This window comes from Papio anubis, chromosome 6 (assembly GCF_008728515.1).
Source record: "Papio anubis isolate 15944 chromosome 6, Panubis1.0, whole genome shotgun sequence".
Taxonomy (NCBI): domain Eukaryota; kingdom Metazoa; phylum Chordata; class Mammalia; order Primates; family Cercopithecidae; genus Papio; species Papio anubis.
Genome location: NC_044981.1, coordinates 16,601,075 through 16,621,268, shown reverse-complemented (window position 1 = coordinate 16,621,268; position 20,194 = coordinate 16,601,075). Strand labels below are relative to the sequence as shown.

Sequence of the window (20,194 nt, the reverse complement as noted above, 5' to 3'; positions counted from 1 at the left end):
CTGATTTGTTTATACTTTTCATCTTTTTTCCAATGCCTTTTGGGAGAGTTTTTCAGGTTTGTTCTTTACTCGCTGGTTTGATGCTCCAGAGGCTGTTTTTCCTTTTCATTGCATCGAATGTAGTTTTAAATAATACGTTGGAAAAATCAATCATTGAAAAAAAATCCTATATATTTTTTTAAATTTAGTGTTTCTTTTTGTTTTCATTTACTTGTCATTCACACCTAAGTCTGGGTCTCCTCCCCTTCTTTTTCCTCCTCCTCCTTCAAAGGTGCAAATCACATCTTGTCTGAAACTTGTTTCTATTTCCAGTAATAAATCTTTTTTGAAATCATCTTCTTCCTTTATTTCTTGGATGTTTCTTGTTTTGTAACCAAGTCCTTATAAGCCCAATATTGCCGGTTTTGGGTCTACTCATCATTGAATGATGGGAGGGCTAGCCTGGCCTGGAAATTATTCTCTAATAATCTCTGTACCATTAGGGAAAGATTGGACTCCTTTCCTTGGTCTTAAGCTAAAGGCTTGGTTCTTAAAAATGTACTAGACCAGGTGTGCGTTTCAGCAGCTGCACAAATTTGAAGGGAGCTGGAGCAATGGGGCAATCTCTGTTGGGGTTTCTTCTTTGCATGGTTGCTGCTTGGCAGTGGGTGAAGCCATCGTGCAAGAGACAGTGTTCTCACTCTGAACTTCTCCCTGACCCTAGCTTCACTCCAAGCCCCCTTTGTAGCAGAGGATGCATTTTTCTGGCATCAGAGTCCTGCTATGTAGAGAGACATCTCACATCCCACCAAATAGCCATGGGCATGGAGGTACTTATGCTTGGTTCTCTTACTTAGTGCCTTCCGAATGCGAATGCCCTGGACACCAGACACTATCTGGTTTGCTAGCCTGCTCTCGCCTCCGGTGTTCAGTTCATTTCAGGAAGACTTCTAACAAGTGCTCTGTCAGAATCTCTTCTTGTTGCTTCTCACAGTGCTGCGCCACCTTTTCAAGAAAGAGAATCCGAAGACACGTTTCTGATTCAGCCTTTTATGTGATGCTTTCTCTGGTCTATCTAACAAAATGTCTTAATGTTAAAAATGCTGGGTGCCCTCCTTTTATTTTCCAGCACTGGTATAGACTTCTCCCCATCTTTATATTTGTGGGAAATGGATGTTCAGATTGATGACATGCTCTAAAGACAGAGAGAGGAAATTTACGGAACTCAAATGGAGAGGACTGTGAATTTTACAAAAGCATTTATGGAGTTCTCTAAATAATGAACTCCCTCAGGACACTTGGCACACCACATAATGTATAAAGTTAGGCTTACACGTAGATTGTCAGACACACAGATTTTGTATATTGTAAGCTACACCTGTATCCCTGTAATGGTCCCCAGGAGTATCATGCTGCATGGTCCAATTAGGTACAGAAGAACACTCAAGTAGCAGCCAGTCACTTCGCCTGTAATAATGTTTATGATTCAGAGCAGTGCCCGATTCACCCTTTGCACTTTTCCCAGTGGCATTTGGCAGCTGGGGCCTGGTTATTCAGCAGACTACTGCTTCCCACAGAAGCAGAAGCTTTTGTGATCCTTGCAGGCGCTCTCCTACTAGGGAGAGAAGAATGCCAACATATTTTAAGGAAACAAAGAATAATAATGTCACATGTCTTTGAATAAGAGTGAAAAAATAATTCTCCCCACATCCAAACACAGTGTAGTCAAAACCAAGAAGATAGAAATCAAGTGTACATGGGCAGAAGGTGGGTTATAGGCTTATTGAACCCAGAAGAGCTTTATTTGTTGACTTCTATTTTTTTCCCTTCTCACTGGTCCAGCGGCAATGATTGTCAACAAAAGTGACTTAGAAAAAGAGAGACCTTGGAGAGAGACAGAAAGAGAGCGAGTTGGATAGGTAGACAGATGTAGAGCAGCTTTGTTTGCTTGGCGGAACATCCAAGTCGCAGATGGTTCTAGAACAGAGGTAATATTGCTAGGGCTGTGTGGAACAGATCTGGACTAAAGCTGAGGCTTGCAGGTAAAGCCAGTGGCTCCCACTCAAATGTCATTCAGTACATAGCAATTTCAGCTGGAGATCTGTTTATAGCATAATGCAGACACTGCTGACTTCTTTCTCCATGAGACTTTAATGTCTCATTTACTAACAAGATTATATATGGGAAGTGGATGTCATAAGAAGACTGCAGAATCCTATTGCCTCACCACTGATTGAGGGGCCTTTGTCTACAGACCAGGCACTTCTTTTTCCTTGGATGCCTTGGGCATTTCAGACGATGTCCAAAAAGATGTTGTGAGCTGCAGACCTGTGGTTGACCATATTAGGATCTGTAATCAATTTCTTAGAGATTTTGGGGGTAAAACATGAGCAAAGAGCCATCTTTAGGAATTTGGGGATATGCTTGACCCAAGGTATTTTTGTTTTCTACTAACACATTTTGATGTAAAGCAAGAAGTGGTTCCCAACAATTGACCATGGTTGCCTAGGGAGATGAGTACATATTCATATATTTTGACGTGTCAGATGGAAACAAGCTTCCCTCTTAGAACTTCCCTTTGGATTTCCCACCCACCGTGGACACTGACATTCCATTTTGAAGTTACACATGAATATAACACTGACACATTGGGACATGCTTTCCAAGCTCAATTACCATACTGCACAATATCAATTAAGTGGATTATGAACTATGTGTCTGATTGACTCACTTGTGTAAGTTACATTTTATGACAACACTTCATTCTCCTTTGTATGTTCAGGCTTTCTATTTTGTGATGCCCATAATTGCAGAACTTGGGAGCTAGAATGGACCTTGGCGAGATCCCTTACGCCAACCCTTTCACTTCCCAGATGTAGAAACTGAGGCTTAGAGAGGGTGTAACTTTCCTAAGGTCACAGAAGACTAGTTTACAGCAGAGCTGGGCTTATATAGCAGGCTACCTGGCTGGACACTGTGGCTCACACCTGTAATCCCAGCACTTTGGGAGGCCTAGGTGGGCGGATCGCCTGAGGTCAGGAGTTTTAAACCAGCCTGACCATCATGGTGAAACCCCGTCTCTACTAAGAATACAAAACATTGGCCAAGCATGGTGGTGCTTGCCTGTAATCCCAGCTACTCGGGAGGCTGAGGCAGGAGAATCGCTTGAACCCAGGAGGCAGAGGTTGCAGTGAGCCAAGATCTCACCATTGTACTCCAGCCTGGGCAGTAAGAGCAAAACTCCATCTCAAAAACAAACAAACAAACAAACAAAACACACACACACACACAGAAAACTCATGGAACTGTATACTTTCCCCCCAAATTCAATTTAGGGCTGGGCGCGGTGGCTCACGCTTATAATCCCAGCACTTTGGGAGGCCAAGGCGGGGTGGATCACGAGGTCAGGAGATCGAGACCATCCTGGCTAACACGGCAAAACCCCATCTCTACTAAAAATACAAAAAATTGGCCGTGTTTGGTGGCAGGCACCTGTAGTCCCAGCTACTCGGGAGGCTGAGGCAGGACAATCACTTGAACCCAGGAGGCGGGAGTCACAGTAAACTGAGATCGCGCCACTGCACTCTAGCCTGGGTGACAGAGCAAGACTCCATCTCAAAAACAAACAAACAAACAAACAAACAAAAACAGGGCTGCCCACCCTGTATGGCTCCAGAGCTATTATTCTTAAGATCCTCTGTACTTTGGATCTTAAGATAACATTAGATTTCATAGTATCCATGAAATAACTTAGACCTGGTCTTGGAAATACCTTTCACCATCCAGGTACCCATCACATGTGTTCACAGGTAAGGCTTTCTTAGCAGCACTATGTAAGGAGACATAGTAAAGAAATATTGATTGAATACTGAATATTGATTGAGCCTCGGTGCTGTGCTAGGTGTTCTAAATATAGACCCTTATCTATAACTCTTTTGAGTTAATTATCATTCTTTTCATTTGTTTGTTTTCAAGACAGGGTCTCACTCTGTTGCCCAGGCTGGAGTGCAGTGGTGTGATCATACCTCACAGCAGCCTTGAACTCCTGGGTTCAAGCCATCCCCCCTACCTCATCCTCCTGAGTATCTGGACTATACGCACGTGCCACCACACCTGGCTAATTTTTTAAATATTATTTGTAAAGTTAGGGTCTCACATGTTTCGCAGACTGGTCTTGAACTCCTGGGCTCAAGTGATCCTCCCATCTCAGCCTCCCAAAGTGCTGGGATTATAGGCATGAGACACTACGCCTGGTCAGTATCGTTATCTTGGCCATTTTATGGTTAAGGGAATATAGACCTGGCAAGTTTCTATAGCTTGTTCCAGATCACATAGCTAGTAAGCTTTGAGGCTCATCTTAGGGTCACTGCTTGAATAACCTGCATTTTTCTACTGTACCGCATGTATTCTTCTGCTAATTTTCTTACTGAGAGAGAAGGTAGTTCTTCTAAGTATCGTATCATCCAAAAGTTGCTTAACCAAGAGCTCCAGCATCTGAATCCCTGACCATACCTCTTTTCCCATGCATCATACCTGTTTCCCATTCTCTGAATAATTCTGAATTGTGAACAAATGTTCTTACAAAATAAAGAAGAGAGTATGTACCTGCAGCATTGTCTTAATGCAGAGGATCTTAAGAATAGCTCTGGAGCCATGCAGGGATCATGGGCAGCCCTGTTATATAAGCCCAGCTCTTCTGTAAACTAGTCCTCCTGTGGCCTTGGGAAAGTCATGCCCTCTCAAAGCCTCGGTGTCTGTATCTGTGAAGTGAAAGGGTTGGTGAAAGGGATCTCCCCAAGGTCCGTTCTAGCTTCCAAGTTCTGCAATTACACGCATCACAAAATAGGGAGCCTGAACATATAAAGGAGAATTTAGTGTTGTCATAAAATGTAACTTGTACAAGTGAGTCAATTGGATACATAGTTCATGATCCACTAAAATGATACTGTGCTGCATAGTAATTGGGCATTAGTGGAAGCAGTTCACGTAAAAGACTATAATTTGTATTACGTTTACACCATTACAGCACTGTTTATTGTTCCTCAGTCCTTGATTTGTTTTCTAATGTCTCTAGTTAGTGTGTTTAACACTTTCTATTGGTATGATAGAGACTGCATACATGTGCATGGAATATAGTTCACATATATAACATGAAAACATCTGACTCTCACATCTAGCAGTCAGACTTCCCTGTTTTCCTCTTTTCCAAAATCCAGGTGTGGTCAGTTGGGTGCAGTGGCTTAAGTGTGTATTTCCAGCACTTTGGGAGGCCAAAGTGGGAGGATTGCTCGGGGCAGGAGTTTAAGACTAGCCTGGGCAACATAGTGAGGCCTCATCTCTACATTTTTTTTTTTTTTAAATCAGCCAGGCATGGTGATGTGTGCCTGTGGTCCTGGCTACTCAGAAGGCTGAAGTGAGAGGATCACCTGGTCCCAGGAGGCTGAGGCTTCAGTGAGCTGTGATTGTACCACCGCACTCTAGCCTGGGCAACAAAGCTAGACCCTGTCTAAAAAAAAAAAAAAAAAAAAAAGAGAGAGAGAGAAGAAGAAGAGGAGAAACAAAATCCAGTTGTCTGAAGCACGGAGACATTTTCTTTATTTCTTTTAATTTTGTTTTCTTTTTTTTTTTAGATCTAGGGTCTCTCTCCGTCACCTAGGCCGGAGAGCAGTGATACAATTGTGGTTCATTGTAGCCTCAAACTCCTGGGCTCAAGCAATGGTCCTCTCACCTCAGTCGATCGAGTAGCTGGACCTAAGGTGTACACCACATGCCAGGATAATTTTTGTATTTTTTTTAGAGACAGAGTTTCGCTATGTTGCCCAGGCTTTTCTTGAATTCCTGGGCTCAAGTGATCTTCCCGCCTTGGCCTCCCAGAGTGCTGAGGTTGCAGGTATGTGCCATGTGCCTGGCCTGTTCCTCTTTATCTCTTTGTATTGAGAGGTTCTTGAGATGCATTTCCATCTGCTTCCCATCATTTTCTCCCATGTGCAGACTGGGTTAAAAGACCTTGAGGAATCCCCGCTTTACCAAGCCTTATCCATGAGAGGACAAGATAAGGAGACCCTTGGTTTGTGGATTCAGCTTTCATGGTCATTCCCATTAGTTGCCACCACTTCTAGGAGAGATTGTTTCACTTGATGCTGACCTGGAAAATCCTGGTAGAGATACAGGAACTCACAGGACTTGGTCCCCACAACCTCATATCAGTAAGTGTGACGGACAGGCGCCCGTCTGCATGAGGTGCTGCACAGTGCCTTTGTGAATCTTCTGTCACTGTCTTCATCCCCACCCCAGCCTGCTCACCTCTTCCCCTGTACTCCACAGCCAGCAGGCCAGTTTCGCCTGGTGGACCATTTCCCCCACTTCACCTGCTGTGCCTCATCTACTTCCTCCTGTCTGTTCTGGTGAAGCCTCCCGTGTCTTTTCTTGTGGTAATGCCCGTTTCTGCCTCTCTAGACTTCTGCCAGTGTTTTTGTATTTGACTTTTGAAATTCGACTCAGACCTCCAAATGAGGCCTGAGTCAACCCTAGCTTTTGGCGAGCTCACACCATTTATGGTGGGGGCCTGGCTGGTCACCTGCTCATCTTAAAACCTGCCTTTCCTTATGGAACTGTGTTTTCAATGAGGTTCTGACTGCTAAGCACTCAAGGCTGTGTACACTCAACGGTTGGGCTGTTGGAGGTCTCCCCATGAGAACTTTATTACAGAATGGATTATGGAGCCTGGAAACGGAAGGTGGCCCAGTGAGGAATGGTACTGCATTCTCAGTCTCTGGGAGACCTGAGGCAGGGGAGCAGCAGGAGAGGAGGGAGGAGTGAGAAAGGCTTGTTAAAGGCTCTTGGAAGGAGAAGAGCCAGGGGAAAGGAGAATGGTAACTGGGAAATGGGCTAACCTCAGACCTACCTTTAGGGGACGCCTGATTCGAGGGCCCAAGACCTCAAGCTCTCAGAAACTGGTAAGAATTATGCTCTCCCAGGTCCCAGTGAGGTGACTGTAGGTAACAGGCCCTTAGCAGAGGTGGCTGGGTTAATCCCAGTCGGCTGCTTTTATCTTTTATTTTTTCGGCTCTTAGAAAGTATGGTGCTCCTTCTGAGAGGACTCTTTAACATTGCAGTGGGCCAATCACTTTATATCATTATCTCATAACTATTATATTACATTACATTATATTATGATAATTCCTGTTTTGTAAGTGAGTAACTGAAGCTCAGTTACGTAGCCTGTCCATGGTCACAGTGGAACATGAACCCAGTTTGTGATGTCAAAGCATTTCCATCTTTATGGCAAGCCTTTGTAGGAATCAAAAGAAGCTTATAAAAGTAGGAGAAGTTACCTTATCCTCTTTCCCCATTCAGAATTTGGGCTGCAGCCAGGTGCAGTGGCTCACACCTGTAATCCCAGCATTTTGGAAGGCCAAAGTGGGCAGATCATGAGGTCGAGAGATCGAGACCATCTGGGCCAACATGGTGAAACCCTGTCTGAACCAAAAATACAAAAATTAGCCGGGTGTGGTGGCACGCGCCTGTAGTCCCAGGTACTTGGGAGGCTGAGACAAGAGACTCACTTGAACCCAGGAGGCGAAGGTTACAGAGAGCCAAGATCATGCCACTGCACTCCAGCCTGGGCCACAGAGCGAGACTCCATCTAAAAAAGAAAAAATGTGGCTGCTCACTGATTTAGAAATTAAAAGAAAGTGAAGTGTTTGATGCTTCAATTAAAAAAATTAAAAGCTTAAAAAATTAAAAGCTTTAAAGTATGGATTTTTTTGGCGCGGGGAGCAAAAACACTGACTGAAGCGTATTCATATTGAAACACTGTGGTGTTTCAGTAGTGTTCCAGTTGACAGGGCAGGGGTGGGAAGGAATTACAGAGCAGAAACCCCTGGGGCCCAATGGGGAGGCACCTAGAGGGCCTAAGGGGAAGGATCCCACAGATAAACTTCACCTTCTTTATGATTTTGCCAAGGACAACTCTGCTTATCTTTCCTCTGGGACCAGTAAAATAGCTGTTGGGGGCAGATGCTTTGCTTATGCTTAGTACACAAAGGACAGCTTATATGGGGGCAATATTAATTTTCTTGAGTCCTTTGGCATGCATTCTGAAAACTTTAAGATTTATGATTTGAGAACCCTGACCCTAAAATACATGAGAATTTTCTTCTTACAAAATAGATTGCACTTGCACAAAATCTTCTACTTGTATTTCTCCTCTGGATTGTTGAAACAAATAGATTTTTTTTTTTTTTTTTTTTTTTTTTTACATGGAGTCTCATTCTGTCACTGAGGCTAGAGTGCAGTGGTACGATCTTGGCTCACTGCAAGCTCTGCCTCCTGGGTTCATGCCATTGTCCTGCCTCAGCGTCCCGAGTAGCTGGGACTACAGGCACCCACCACCACACGCAACTAATATTTTTTGTATTTTTTTGTAGAGACGGGGTTTCACTGTGTTAGCCAGGATAGTATCGATCTCTTGACCTCATGATCTGCCCGCTTTGGCCTCCCAAAGTGCTGGGATTATAGGCGTGAACCACCGCACCCAGCCGAAATAAACAGATTTTAAGTGTCTGGCTGGCTCTCAGATTGCATCCTGTTAGAAAGTCAGAATAGAAAATAGATGTATTTTAGCAGTGTTGGAAGAATAAACTCAAAGTCCCCGGGAAATCCTGGACCCCACCTCTTATCAAGTATCCAGCAGGAAGTTTCTTCGTTACTATTGTTATAATACATTCTAGCACCAGTAATTTGTTCCATGTATCTCATTAGAGTGAAGATAGCAACACACTTAAATAAGAATTTCATTTTTCAGTTTTAGCTTTTGATGCAGGCTAAATGCTCTGTGTCACATAACTTAGACTTCCTACCTGCCTCATACACTGATACCCTAGTTTGGAATTACACATGAATTTAACACTGACACGTTGGGACATGCTTTCTATGAAATAACTTAGATCTGGTCTTGGACACACCTTTTACCAGCTAGGTACCCATCACATAGCTTAGTGGGTGATGGTGGGGTCCTTTTTTTTTTTTTTTTTGACTAACTGTATAATTTCAGGAGCAAGCCTGACTTTGTTATGCCTCCTTCATCTTACCTCCCCTAGCCTGGATAACATACCTTCCAAGTTGTATTGAGAGTACTCAGGGCCGGGCGCGGTGGCTCAAGCCTGTAATCCCAGCACTTTGGGAGGCCGAGACTGGCATGAGGTCAGGAGATCGAGACCATCCTGGCTAACACGGTGAAACCCCGTCTCTACTAAAAAATACAAAAAACTAGCCAGGCGAAGTGGCGGGCACCTGTAGTCCCAGCTACTCAGGAGGCTGAGGCAGGAGAATGGCGTAAACCCGGGAGGTGGAGCTTGCAGTGAGCTGAGATCCGGCCACTGCACTCCAGCCTGGGCGACAGAGTGAGACTCAGTCTCAAAAAAAAAAAAGAGAGAGAGTACTCAGGAAGACAACTGCAGCAGGCAACCAGCTCGAACAACTGGGTCATTTTCTAACAATCAAAGGAATGACTTGAGTTTCGAGTTCTGGCTTTGGCTTGCCAGACATTTACCTTGCCCCAGCCTGTGCATTTGGGGATGACTGAAGTTGCTGCCTAATTCGTAACTTATAGGTGATTAAACTTGTAAAGTATTTTGAGGCTGTTTCATTCATTTATTCCAAATAAACATTTGTTGTTGAATGGGTAGTGACTTTGATTTTAAAACACTATACAGACATAAAATATTGGCAGCTTGTAGATAGCAATTTTTTAATTTGCTCTCCTTAAGGAATTTCATTACCAAACCCTCATGAATCTTGAACCTTAGAAGAATAATCCTTTCCTTTGTTGGAGTTTTAAATTTAGAATAATCAGACAATAGTGAAGCATTCTGTTCAAAGCATTCCTTTTAGGCTACCCATTTATTATACGCTGCTCTTAAGAAGAGATGAATTTGATTAGCGTTGAACATTCAGTGTTTTTGCATACCTAATATCGAGGAGAAATTTTCAAAAAAAGTTATGCCTGCTATTTAACATTATTATACAGTCAACTTTTAATTATCTGTATTAATGGAATGTAATCAGTGATGTGTATGCTCCAAAATCATTTCCTTTTACTTTGAGAAGCACTGGATGATGCTTTTATTGGCTTGTGGTTTTGCTTAGATAGTATTGAAATTGTGCCACATGTGTGCACACAGCTCATCTTAGGCAGGAAGTAGCCCAGAAGTATACTGGGGGCTGGGGAGAAGTCAACTGGAATTTTTAAACTTACTACACATACATAGATAATGGGTGACCCCAAGATTATTCATGTTAATTATTAAATAAAAAATAATGGCCAAGAATTATATAATGGCAGCTGTGTAAGAAAAAAGACTCAATGAACCACATGCGAGATTTCCATGTAGGACACACAGTGTTTCCCACCTTTCCATTTTGAAATTTCCTAAAAGTGAAACACTCTCATAACACTACAGCAGTGAACACTGTTAGATTAGTGATCCTCCAAATGCATTTTGCTGGCACTCCAAATAGTCCTCTTGGAGGAACAGAAGGGCTGATGTCTTGACATGTTAATGTTTCTAGATAATATCACCTTTAGGTGTGATAGCTGTTACTGTTTATAATTTTTTTAAATAACCCTCTTGTTCCCATTCATTCAAGTTAAACTTTTTTAATCTTTTTTTTTTTTTTTTTTGAGACAGGGTCTCACTCTGTCGCCAGGCTGGAGTGCAGTGGCGCGATCTTGGCTCACTGCAACTTCTGACTCCCTGGTTCAAGCTGTTCTCCCGCCTCACCCTCCTGAGTAACTGGGATTACAGGCACACACCACCATACCCAGCTAATTTTTGTATTTTTAGTAGAGATGGGGTTTCACCATGTTGGCCAGGATGGTCTCGATCTCCTGACCTCGTGATCCGCTCGCCTTGGCCTCCCAAAGTGCTGGGATTACAGGCATGAGCCATCACGCCCGACCTAAGCTTGTTTTTTTAATGAATAACAATGATAGAAGGAAATCTTTGGAGGGTTTATCTTCTGGGTAGGGGCCTTTCGAATTTCAAAAGTCTTTTCAGTGCACAAATCTATTTTTGCATCAGGCTGCTGCTATACGGCCTGTCCCTTCCTACCATTTTTAGTCCTCTGTGGCCTGTTCACCTGAGTGAGTGGTGAGATTTCTTGGTTCATACCTTGGAAGGCAATGATGACTGACTCTTTAGAGTGAGGTGAAGAAAGAATGATCCCTGGGTGTGGAGGTACTAACGCGTAGGAAAAGAAAACATCTTTGGTGACACCATTGGGTGTCAGACCAGTTTTTGGCAAGTTGGCAGGAAAGTCTCCAAATCAGTGGGGTCTGGCAGGGCACCGGGAAGTTGGAAGCTGCATTAGTTCCTTCTGCTGGCATGTCCCCCTGTCACCTGGCCATAGCCTCATCTGCTCCTACTACCTTGCAGGTGCCCCTGGGGTACAGCTGTCCAGATGCACCTGAACCCTTCATCTTTTCAGCTGGACACCAAGCCAGGAAAAGGAGAGGTGTGGCTTTTTGATGGAGGCCAGTTTCTATGTCAGCAGCCTTGCCAGTGAACACTGCAAAAAAGTGTCAGTCTGCAGCCTTTTTGTGCACTGGAGCAGAGCTCCCCTCACCACATTTGTGAAACAGATTCTGTCGTGGGGCCCAGGTGTCCTTTTCTCCTGCCACCCCTGCTCCAGCTTGCTGGCCTTCTTATCATTCCACACCAGGAAGCCAGCGTCCTTGAGTTGTCCTCACTTCTTATGACGTACTGTGTAGAAAGAGAGGGGAAAACCAGTGTCCGAGTGGCTGCTGTGGGTGTGGTCTGGGCCATGTAATTTTATATACGTAACAACCTTCTGAGACAAGTATTAGTGACTCCTTTTATAGCGGATGAACTTGAGGGTCAAGCCAGTAAATAATTTCCCCAAAGTGACAGAGCTGGAAAGTGGTAAAGTTAGGATCAATACTCTGCTTTGATTTTTTTTTTTTTTTTTTTTTTTTGAGACGGAGTCTCGCTCTGTCGCCCAAGCTGGAGTGCAGTGGCCGGATCTCAGCTCACTGCAAGCTCCGCCGCCCGAGTTTACGCCATTCTCCTGCCTCAGCCTCCCGAGTAGCTGGGACTACAGGCACCTGCCACCTCGCCCGGCTAGTTTTTTGTATTTTTTAGTAGAGACGGGGTTTCACCTTGTTAGCCAGGATGGTCTTGATCTCCTGACCTCGTGATCCGCCCGTCTCGGCCTCCCAAAGTGCTGGGATTACAGGCTTGAGCCACCGCGCCCGGCCTCTGCTTTGATTTTAAAATACGCATATGCATATATTTTGGAGATCTGAATATACCACTTCCAAAGTAGCATATTATACTGAAATTTCAAAAGAGAAAGCATCTTTAAACAAAAGGAAATACTCTTAATTATGGAGTTTCAGGTATCAGTGCATTGCCAGAGGCTGTGATCTTAAAAGCGTGTCTCATTGGCAACCTATTCCGGCAGGGTGTGACGAGCTATCTAGCATGCATGAAGGCATCATTCATTTTTTGAAAAACGTCTTCACCATTTATTCTTTTAATTTTTTGTTTTAACTTTTTTATATTTATAGGCAATAGTTATGTATATTTATGGGGTACAGTGTGATGTTTTTATAATGCATACATTATAGAAAGATTCAGTCAAGCTAGTTAATATATTCATCACTTCACCAGTTTATCATTTTTTGTGTGTGTAAGAACGTTAAAAATCTGTGTTAGCAATTTACTTCATTCTTAATGGCAAACTCAGCTTCTTTTTTTTTTTTTCTTTTTAAATCCCAGACTGCTGGCTTCTCCTTCCAGCACACTTTAGAACTCATCTGCCTTTCTTTGCTGTCCCTGGCCAGAGATGTGTGCACTCCTGGTCTCCTAATAAAACTTTAGCCTATGCTAGGAGCCATGGATTTGGCAGCACTGCATTTAACATTTAGGAATATGCTTCTCCTTACATCAAGAATAGTTTTAGGCCAGGCACGGTGGCTCATGCCTGTAATCCCAGCACTTTGGGAGGCCGAGGCGGGTGGATCACCTGAGGTCAGGAGTTCGAGACCAGCCTGACCAACATGGTGAAATCCCGTCTCGACTAAAAATACAAAAAAATAGCCAAGCGTGGTGTCGTGTGCCTGTAAGCCCAGCTACCCTGGAGGCAGAGGCAGGAGAATTGCTAGAATCTGGGAGGCGGAGGCTGCAGTGAGCCAAGATCACGCCACTGCACTCCAGCCTGGGGGACAGAGCAAGACTCTGTCTCAAAAAAAAAGGAAATAGATTTATGCTGCTTGTTGAGGACCAGCAGCATTCTCAACCATGTGAAGAATTCTTTTATTATTATTATTATTATTATTATTATACTTTGAGTTCTAGGGTACATGTGCACAACGTACAGGTTTGTTACATATGTATACATGTGCCATATTGGTGTGCTGCACCCATTAACTCATTATTTACATTAGGTATATCTCCTAATGCTATCCTTCCCGCCTCCCCCCACTCCACAAGAGGCCCTGGTGTGTGATGTTCCCCTTCCTGTGTCCAAGTGTTCTCATTCTTCAATTCCCACCTATGAGTGGGAACATGCGGTGTTCGGTTTTTTGTCCTTGTGATAGTTTGCTGAGAATGATGGTTTCCAGCTTCATCCACGTCCCTACAAAGGACATGAACTCAACCTTTCTTATGGCTGCATAGTATTCTATGGTGTATATGTGCCACATTTTCTTAATCCAGTCTATCCTTGTTGGACATTTGGGTTGGTTCCAAGTCTTTGCTATTGTGAATAGTGTCGCAATAAACATACGTGTGCATGTGTCTTTATAGTAGCATGATTTATAATCCTTTGGGTATATACCCAGTAATGGAATGGCTGGGTCAAATGGTATTTCTAGTTCTAGATCCTTGAGGAATCACCACACTGTCTTCCACAATGGTTGAACTAGTTTACAGTCCCACCAACAGTGTAAAAGTGTTCCTGTTTCTCCACATCCTCTCCAGGACCTGTTGTTTCCTGACTTTTTAATGATTGCCATTCTAACTGGTGTGAGATGGTATCTCATTGTGGTTTTGATTTGCATTTCTCTGATGACCAGTGATGATGCGCATTTTTTCATGTGTCTGTTGGCTGCATAAATGTCTTCTTTTGAGAAGTGTCTGTTCATATCCTTCACCCTTTTTGATAGGGTTGTTTTTTTCTTGTAAATTTGTTTGAGTTCTTTGCAGATTCTGGATATTAGCCCTTGGTCAGATGAACAGATTGCAAAAATTGTCTCCCATTCTGTAGGTTGCCTGTTCACTCTGATGGTAGTTTCTTTTGCTGTGCAGAAGCTCTTTAGTTTAATTAGATCCCATTTGTCAATTTTGGCTTTTGTTGCCATTGCTTTTGGTATTTTAGACATGAAGTCCTTGCCCATGCCTATGTCCTGAATGGTATTGCTTAGGTTTTCTTCTAGGGTTTTTATTATTCTAGGTCTAACATTTAAGTCTTTAATCCATCTTGAATTAAAGGAAGGGATGCAGTTTCAGCTTTCTACATATGGCTAGCCAGTTTTCCCAGCACCATTTATTAAATAGGGAACCCTTTCCCCATTTCTTGTTTTTGTCAGGTTTGTCAAAGATCAGATAGCTGTAGATGTGTGGTATTATTTCTGAGGGCTCTGTTCTGTTCCATTCGTCTATATGTCTGTTTTGGTACCAGTACCATGCTGTTTTGGTTACTGTAGACTTGTAGTGTAGTTTGAAGTCAGGTAGTGTGATGGTTCCAGCTTTTGGCTTAGGATTGACTTGGCAATGCGAGCTCTTTTTTGGTTCCACATGAACTTTAGTTTTTTCCAATTCTGTGAAAGAAGTCATTGGTAGCTTGATGGGGATGGCATTGAATCTATAAATTACCTTGGGCAGTATGGCCATTTTCACGATATTGATTCTTCCTATCCATGAGCATGGAATGTTCTTCCATTTGTGTGTGTCCTCTTTTATTTCGTTGAGCAGTGGTTTGTAGTTCTTCTTGAAGAAGTCCTTCACATCCCTTGTAAGTTGGATTCCTAGGTATTTTATTCTCTTTGAAGCGATTGTGAATGGGAGTTCACTCATGATTTGGCTCTCTGCTTGTCTGTTATTGGTGTATAAGAATGCTTGTGATTTTTGCACATTGATTTTATATCCTGAGACTTTGCTGAAGTTGCTTCTCAGCTTAAGGAGGTTTTGGGCTGAGACGATGGGGTTTTCTAAATATACAATCATGTCATCTGCAAACAGGGACAATTTGACTTCCTCTTTTCCTAATTGAATATCATTTATTTCTTTCTCCTGCCTGATTGCCCTGGCCAGAACTTCCAACACTATGTTGAATAGGAGTGGTGAGAGAGGGCATCCCCGTCATGTGAGGCATTCTTCGAACATGTCAAGCAGCATTTTCCTGGATGGGCATTTCTGCCATAATTGTGGCCAGAAAAAGGTGTGGTCCACACATGCCCGACAGGGCCAAGGGACAAGGGTGAGCATGTACCTACGTCTTATACCCTGGAGATTCTTGCGACTGACGAAGTTCCCTTACAAAGCCCAAAGGAATTCTCCTCCTTCCACCGGAGGTGTTTATAACCTCTAATTTGCTCGCCATCCTTCCAGTAGAAGGAGTAGGAGCTTAAGCCCCTGGGAGACCGCGGCAGAGCCAGAGCGGGCTGGTGACCCAGAGCAGTGGCACTCCCCTCTGAGTGCATGAGGCAGATGGAGCAGGAGGGGGATGCAGGTGGGGCACCCTGCGCCCTGCAGGTGAGTGCACAGCCAGCGAGACAGCCAGTCAGGGAGCAGGAAGGCTGTCCCTGTGGCAGTAGGTAAAGGAGAGAGTTGCTGAGATGAGTATGTGGGTGGGTGCTTCAGCTTGTTTCAACAGCTCCTGTGCACGATCTTATAACAAATGTTGAGCTTCTTTGTGTTCTGTGCCTGTTGGTGGAAGCCATGGCCCTTGATGAAGATTTCTTCTTATACCGATCTTGCCTTTGGAGAGGGCCCCCCTTTGATAAATGCTGCTGTAGTATTTGATGCAGCCTCCATGAGGTGCTTTGGGTGGGAAGTGGAGTCTGACCTCATTTCCCAGAGGAATTTAAAGTGGAGGGCAAGGACTAATTAGTCCCTCATTAAGGACTTACAATGAAGTACAGTATTTCTCCTGAAAGAATAATCTAAGTCACTGGATAAAATGCCCAACACACTTTTAACATAACATAGGAATCCAAAGTCATTTTTAAATAAAAGATTTTTGTAGTTGTGGAGAATGACTATGTTTTAATGGGATCTTTACATATCAGCATTACAAAGGGCTCCTTTAAAATGTGATGATTTTAATGTTTTTGCTGGGGTTTCACCTGAGGTTCCAAATACATATTTCCCTATCATATTTGCAGGCATCCAGCACCCGATTTTAGATGTGCAAATCAGCTCACTTTGTTTACCAGGCTTTGGATAGGAGAGAAAAGGAGGTCTGAGTCTGGGCATGGTGGCCACACCTGTTATCCAGCACTTTAGGAGGCCAAGATGAGAGGATTGCTTGAGGCCAGGAGTTCAGGATCAGCCTTGGCAAGAGAGAGACCTCGTCTTTACAAAAAATAAGTAAAAATAGCCATACTTGGAGGTGTGCACCTGTAGTCCCGGCTCCTCTGGAGGCTGAGGCAGGAGGATTGCTTGAGCCCAGGAGTTAGAGGCTGCAGTGAGCTATGATTGTGCCATTGCACAGCCTGGGTGACAGAGTGAGATTCAGTCTCTAAAAAAATGAAAAACAACAAAAAAGAGGGCTCCAAAAGCTTCGCTGATGAAGAAGAAAAGTCTCTCACTCCTTTTTAACACTGCCTGGCTGGGTTCCAGCTCACTAGCTTAAAACGAGAAGGCACCACCAGTGTGATTAAAATAAGGCCCTACTTAATTAAAACAGTGTGAGAATTTAATAAGAGGCATAAGACTTCACGGATAGTCACCAAAAAATCTCAAAAAGGTGACTTAACAGGCACTAATAGCATATTTTGCTTGTTTTACTTTGTGTCAACATTCCGTTTTCCAGAGACATCCTTTGTACAGGTGAACGCCTCGCATCTCTCCCTTTCTCCTCACTGCCTGCCTCTCAGCCATGCCCTTGCTTTTTGGAGTTAACCAGTAAGAAAGAGACCATAATGGAGAAAGAACACACTGACTGTGTTTCACAGACTGTTGCCCTGGTCTCCACTACTGGTGTTAAAGAAGGTAGATTAGTTCCCCTCCAGATTAACTTCAGCGTCAGCGGTGGTGTTTTCCTGCCACTTCTTAACCTCTGAACAATACCACGTTCTGTCCATTTTATTGTTGCCTCTTCGCATACCCTGTATTTGCCAATTCTATACTCATGCCCAAACAGATCTATAGGTATATGTAGGAGGATGATGAAGAACTGGCCAATTCGTAGCTCACCTTTTGAGCCAGTAATGAAGATTTAGGAGTCTTAAGCTCTGACCTTAGTCTTTTGGAGAGGAAAGAATCATTTTCCTTTAAGCCTAAGTCTGGCAAAATCTAATTACAAAGTTTTTCGATTTTGCTATTTTAAAATAAAAACTAAGCCTTCCCCCCATCTATTTCAGCCCTCTCTTCCTCTGCTTCTAATAGTGAAGGAAATAAAGAAGTCTGTCAATTTCACAAGCTTGAGGTACTTACATTTGTACGTGATTTCCTGTTCTAAGTGGGTGGTTTTGGCCCCTGGCACTTCATGTACACTAGGGCATTTTTGTACACTTTTGGTACCCACCTTGCTTAAGAATTGAATGACTAGGTCATGGGGAGTCTTCAAATTATTAACCCTCAGTCCAATCTAAGTCATTAGTTAATGCCATGTTTGAAGATGGTAAAGTAACCATCATCTTAGGAAATAACTCTTGTTTGTTATGCTTAGTGCTGAACAAAGTATAAACTCACCAGTGTGAGAGAGAGGGACAGGATGCTTATTTCTTTATGGATATTTAGAATTCGAGCCTATAGGCCGGGCGTGGTGGCTCACACCTGTAATCCCAGCACTTTGGGAGGCCGAGGCAGGCGGATCACGAGGTCAAGACATCCAGACCATCCATCCTGGCCAACGTGGTGAAACCTCGTCTCTACTAAAAATACAACAATTAGGTGGGGGTGGTGTTGCGCACCTGTAGTCCCAGATACTTGGGAGGCTGAGGCAGGAGAATCACTTGAACCCAGGAGGTGGAGGCTGCAGTGAGCCAAGATCGCGCCACAGAACTCCAGCCTGGCGACAGAGTGAGACTCCGTCTCAAAAAAAATTTTTTTAAAAGGAATTTCAGCCTGTAAAGTAGAAACACCAACTTTAGCACAAATAGATCTCTTTCTTGATAATAAAATGATTTATCAGTTTTAAAAAATGGTAGGGTGCACTGCTGGTGAGAGTGTAGGTTGATGTAGTCATTTTGGAAAAGAATTTGGCACTATTGTGTAACAACGAATATTCATAGACCCATTCCTAGGCAATAACCCAGGGAAACTTATGCAGATGGATATTGTTCCTAATGGACACACAGCATTGTTTCCAATAGAAAAAAAAAGGAAGCTGAAAACACTTTAAAGGTCATCAGTAAACATATATATATATTAGTCTAATATATAACAATTAGACTAATATCTATATTAATTAGACTAATATATATTAGTTTCTATCCCTGTAGACTAATATATATTAGCCTAATATATAATAATTAAACTAATATGTATAATAATTTGACTAATATGTATATTAGCTTCTATCTCTATAGACATATATTAGTCTAATATGTAATAATTAGACTAATATGTATAATAATTGGACTAATATATGTATTAGCTTCTATGTCTGCAGACTAATATATGTATTAGTCTATTGAGAACCTTTTTTTATATATATCCACACACACATACACACATACATACATATATATAATTTTTTTTCTTCACAGAATGGAATATTACACAGCAGTGAATATGAAGGAACTATGGTAACTACCTGCAACAACATGGCTAAATCTTAGAAACAACATTGTGTGAAAAAAACTAGTCACAGAAGACTATATACAGTATGATAGTATTATAAAGTTTAAAATCAAGCACAATTAAACCATGTATTTTAGAGAGTGATAGATAGAAAATTTAAGATAGTGTTACCCCTGGAGAGAAGGCAGGAGGATGGCTTAGGGAAATAGCAAAATACCCCTAAATGTCTAGTTCTCACGTAGGGTGGTTGGTGTATGGGTGTTCGTTTTATTATTATGCTTCACAGGTTACGTACATGTTAATGCATTCTTTTGTAGGTTACAAACATTGCATGATAGAAATATTTTTAAAGTGACAGCATAAGTCAGAATTATTGCTTATTTTTTCCATCTCTATTTCCTAACAGTCTCTTTTCGTAGTCCCCAGGGAGGGGGCTTGAGATCACACAGGAGTAATTAGAAGATCTGCTTCTGACAGTGTCACTCCTTGAGTGGCGGAGGTTTTAGGGGGAGGCTGACAGTAACTACTGAGTGGAACTGAGAGGTGAAACCAGCTGGACTTCCTGGGTCCAGTGGGGACTTGGAGAACTTTTCTGCCTTACAAGAGGATTGTAAAATGCACCAATCAGTGCTCTGCAGGTAGCAAGAGGTTTTTTAAATGCACCAATCAGCACTCTGTAAAAATGCACCAGTCAGTGCTGTGTAGCTAGCAAGAGGTTTGTAAAAATGCACCAATTGGTGCTCTGTAAAAATGCACCAATCAGTGCTCTGTAGCTAGCAAGAGATTTGTAAAATGTACCAATCAGCACTCTGTAAAATGGACCAATCCTGCGCTCTGTAAAGTGGACCAATCAGTGCTCTGCAAAATGGACCATTCAGCAGGATTGTGAAAGTAACCAATTGTGGGGAGGATTGAGAAAAGGGCATTCTGATGGGACAGAAACTGGGAAGGGACAAATAAGGGAATAAAAGCTGGCCACCCCCTACAGCAGCCACTAGCGGCAACCTGCTCAGGTTCTCTTGCAGATGTGGAAGATTTGTTCTTTAGCTTTTCACAATAAATTTTGCTGCTGCTCACTCTTTGAGTCCATGCCATCTTTCAGAGCTGTAACACTCACGGAGAAAGTCCACAGCTCCATTCTTGAAGTCAGTGAGACCAGGAGCCCACGGGAAGGAACCAACTCCAGACACAGAATGAGCTAGGAGATGTGGGAGCTTTCT

General features: G+C 42.9%; 1 protein-coding gene across 9 annotated transcripts in view; it reads left to right on the top strand.

Moving 5' to 3' along the window:
* The window catches only part of ATXN1 (ataxin 1), a 456,230-nt gene that overhangs the window by 146,381 nt on the left and 289,655 nt on the right, over positions 1–20,194 (top strand). Inside the window, exon 4 of one of the 9 annotated variants that reach the window (XM_031667630.1) lies at positions 5,971–6,185. The exons of the other annotated variants lie outside the window; for them this stretch is intronic. The gene's annotated coding sequence lies outside the window, so the exon portion shown is untranslated. The remainder of the gene's footprint in view (positions 1–5,970; positions 6,186–20,194) is intronic. 9 annotated transcript variants of the gene reach the window in all.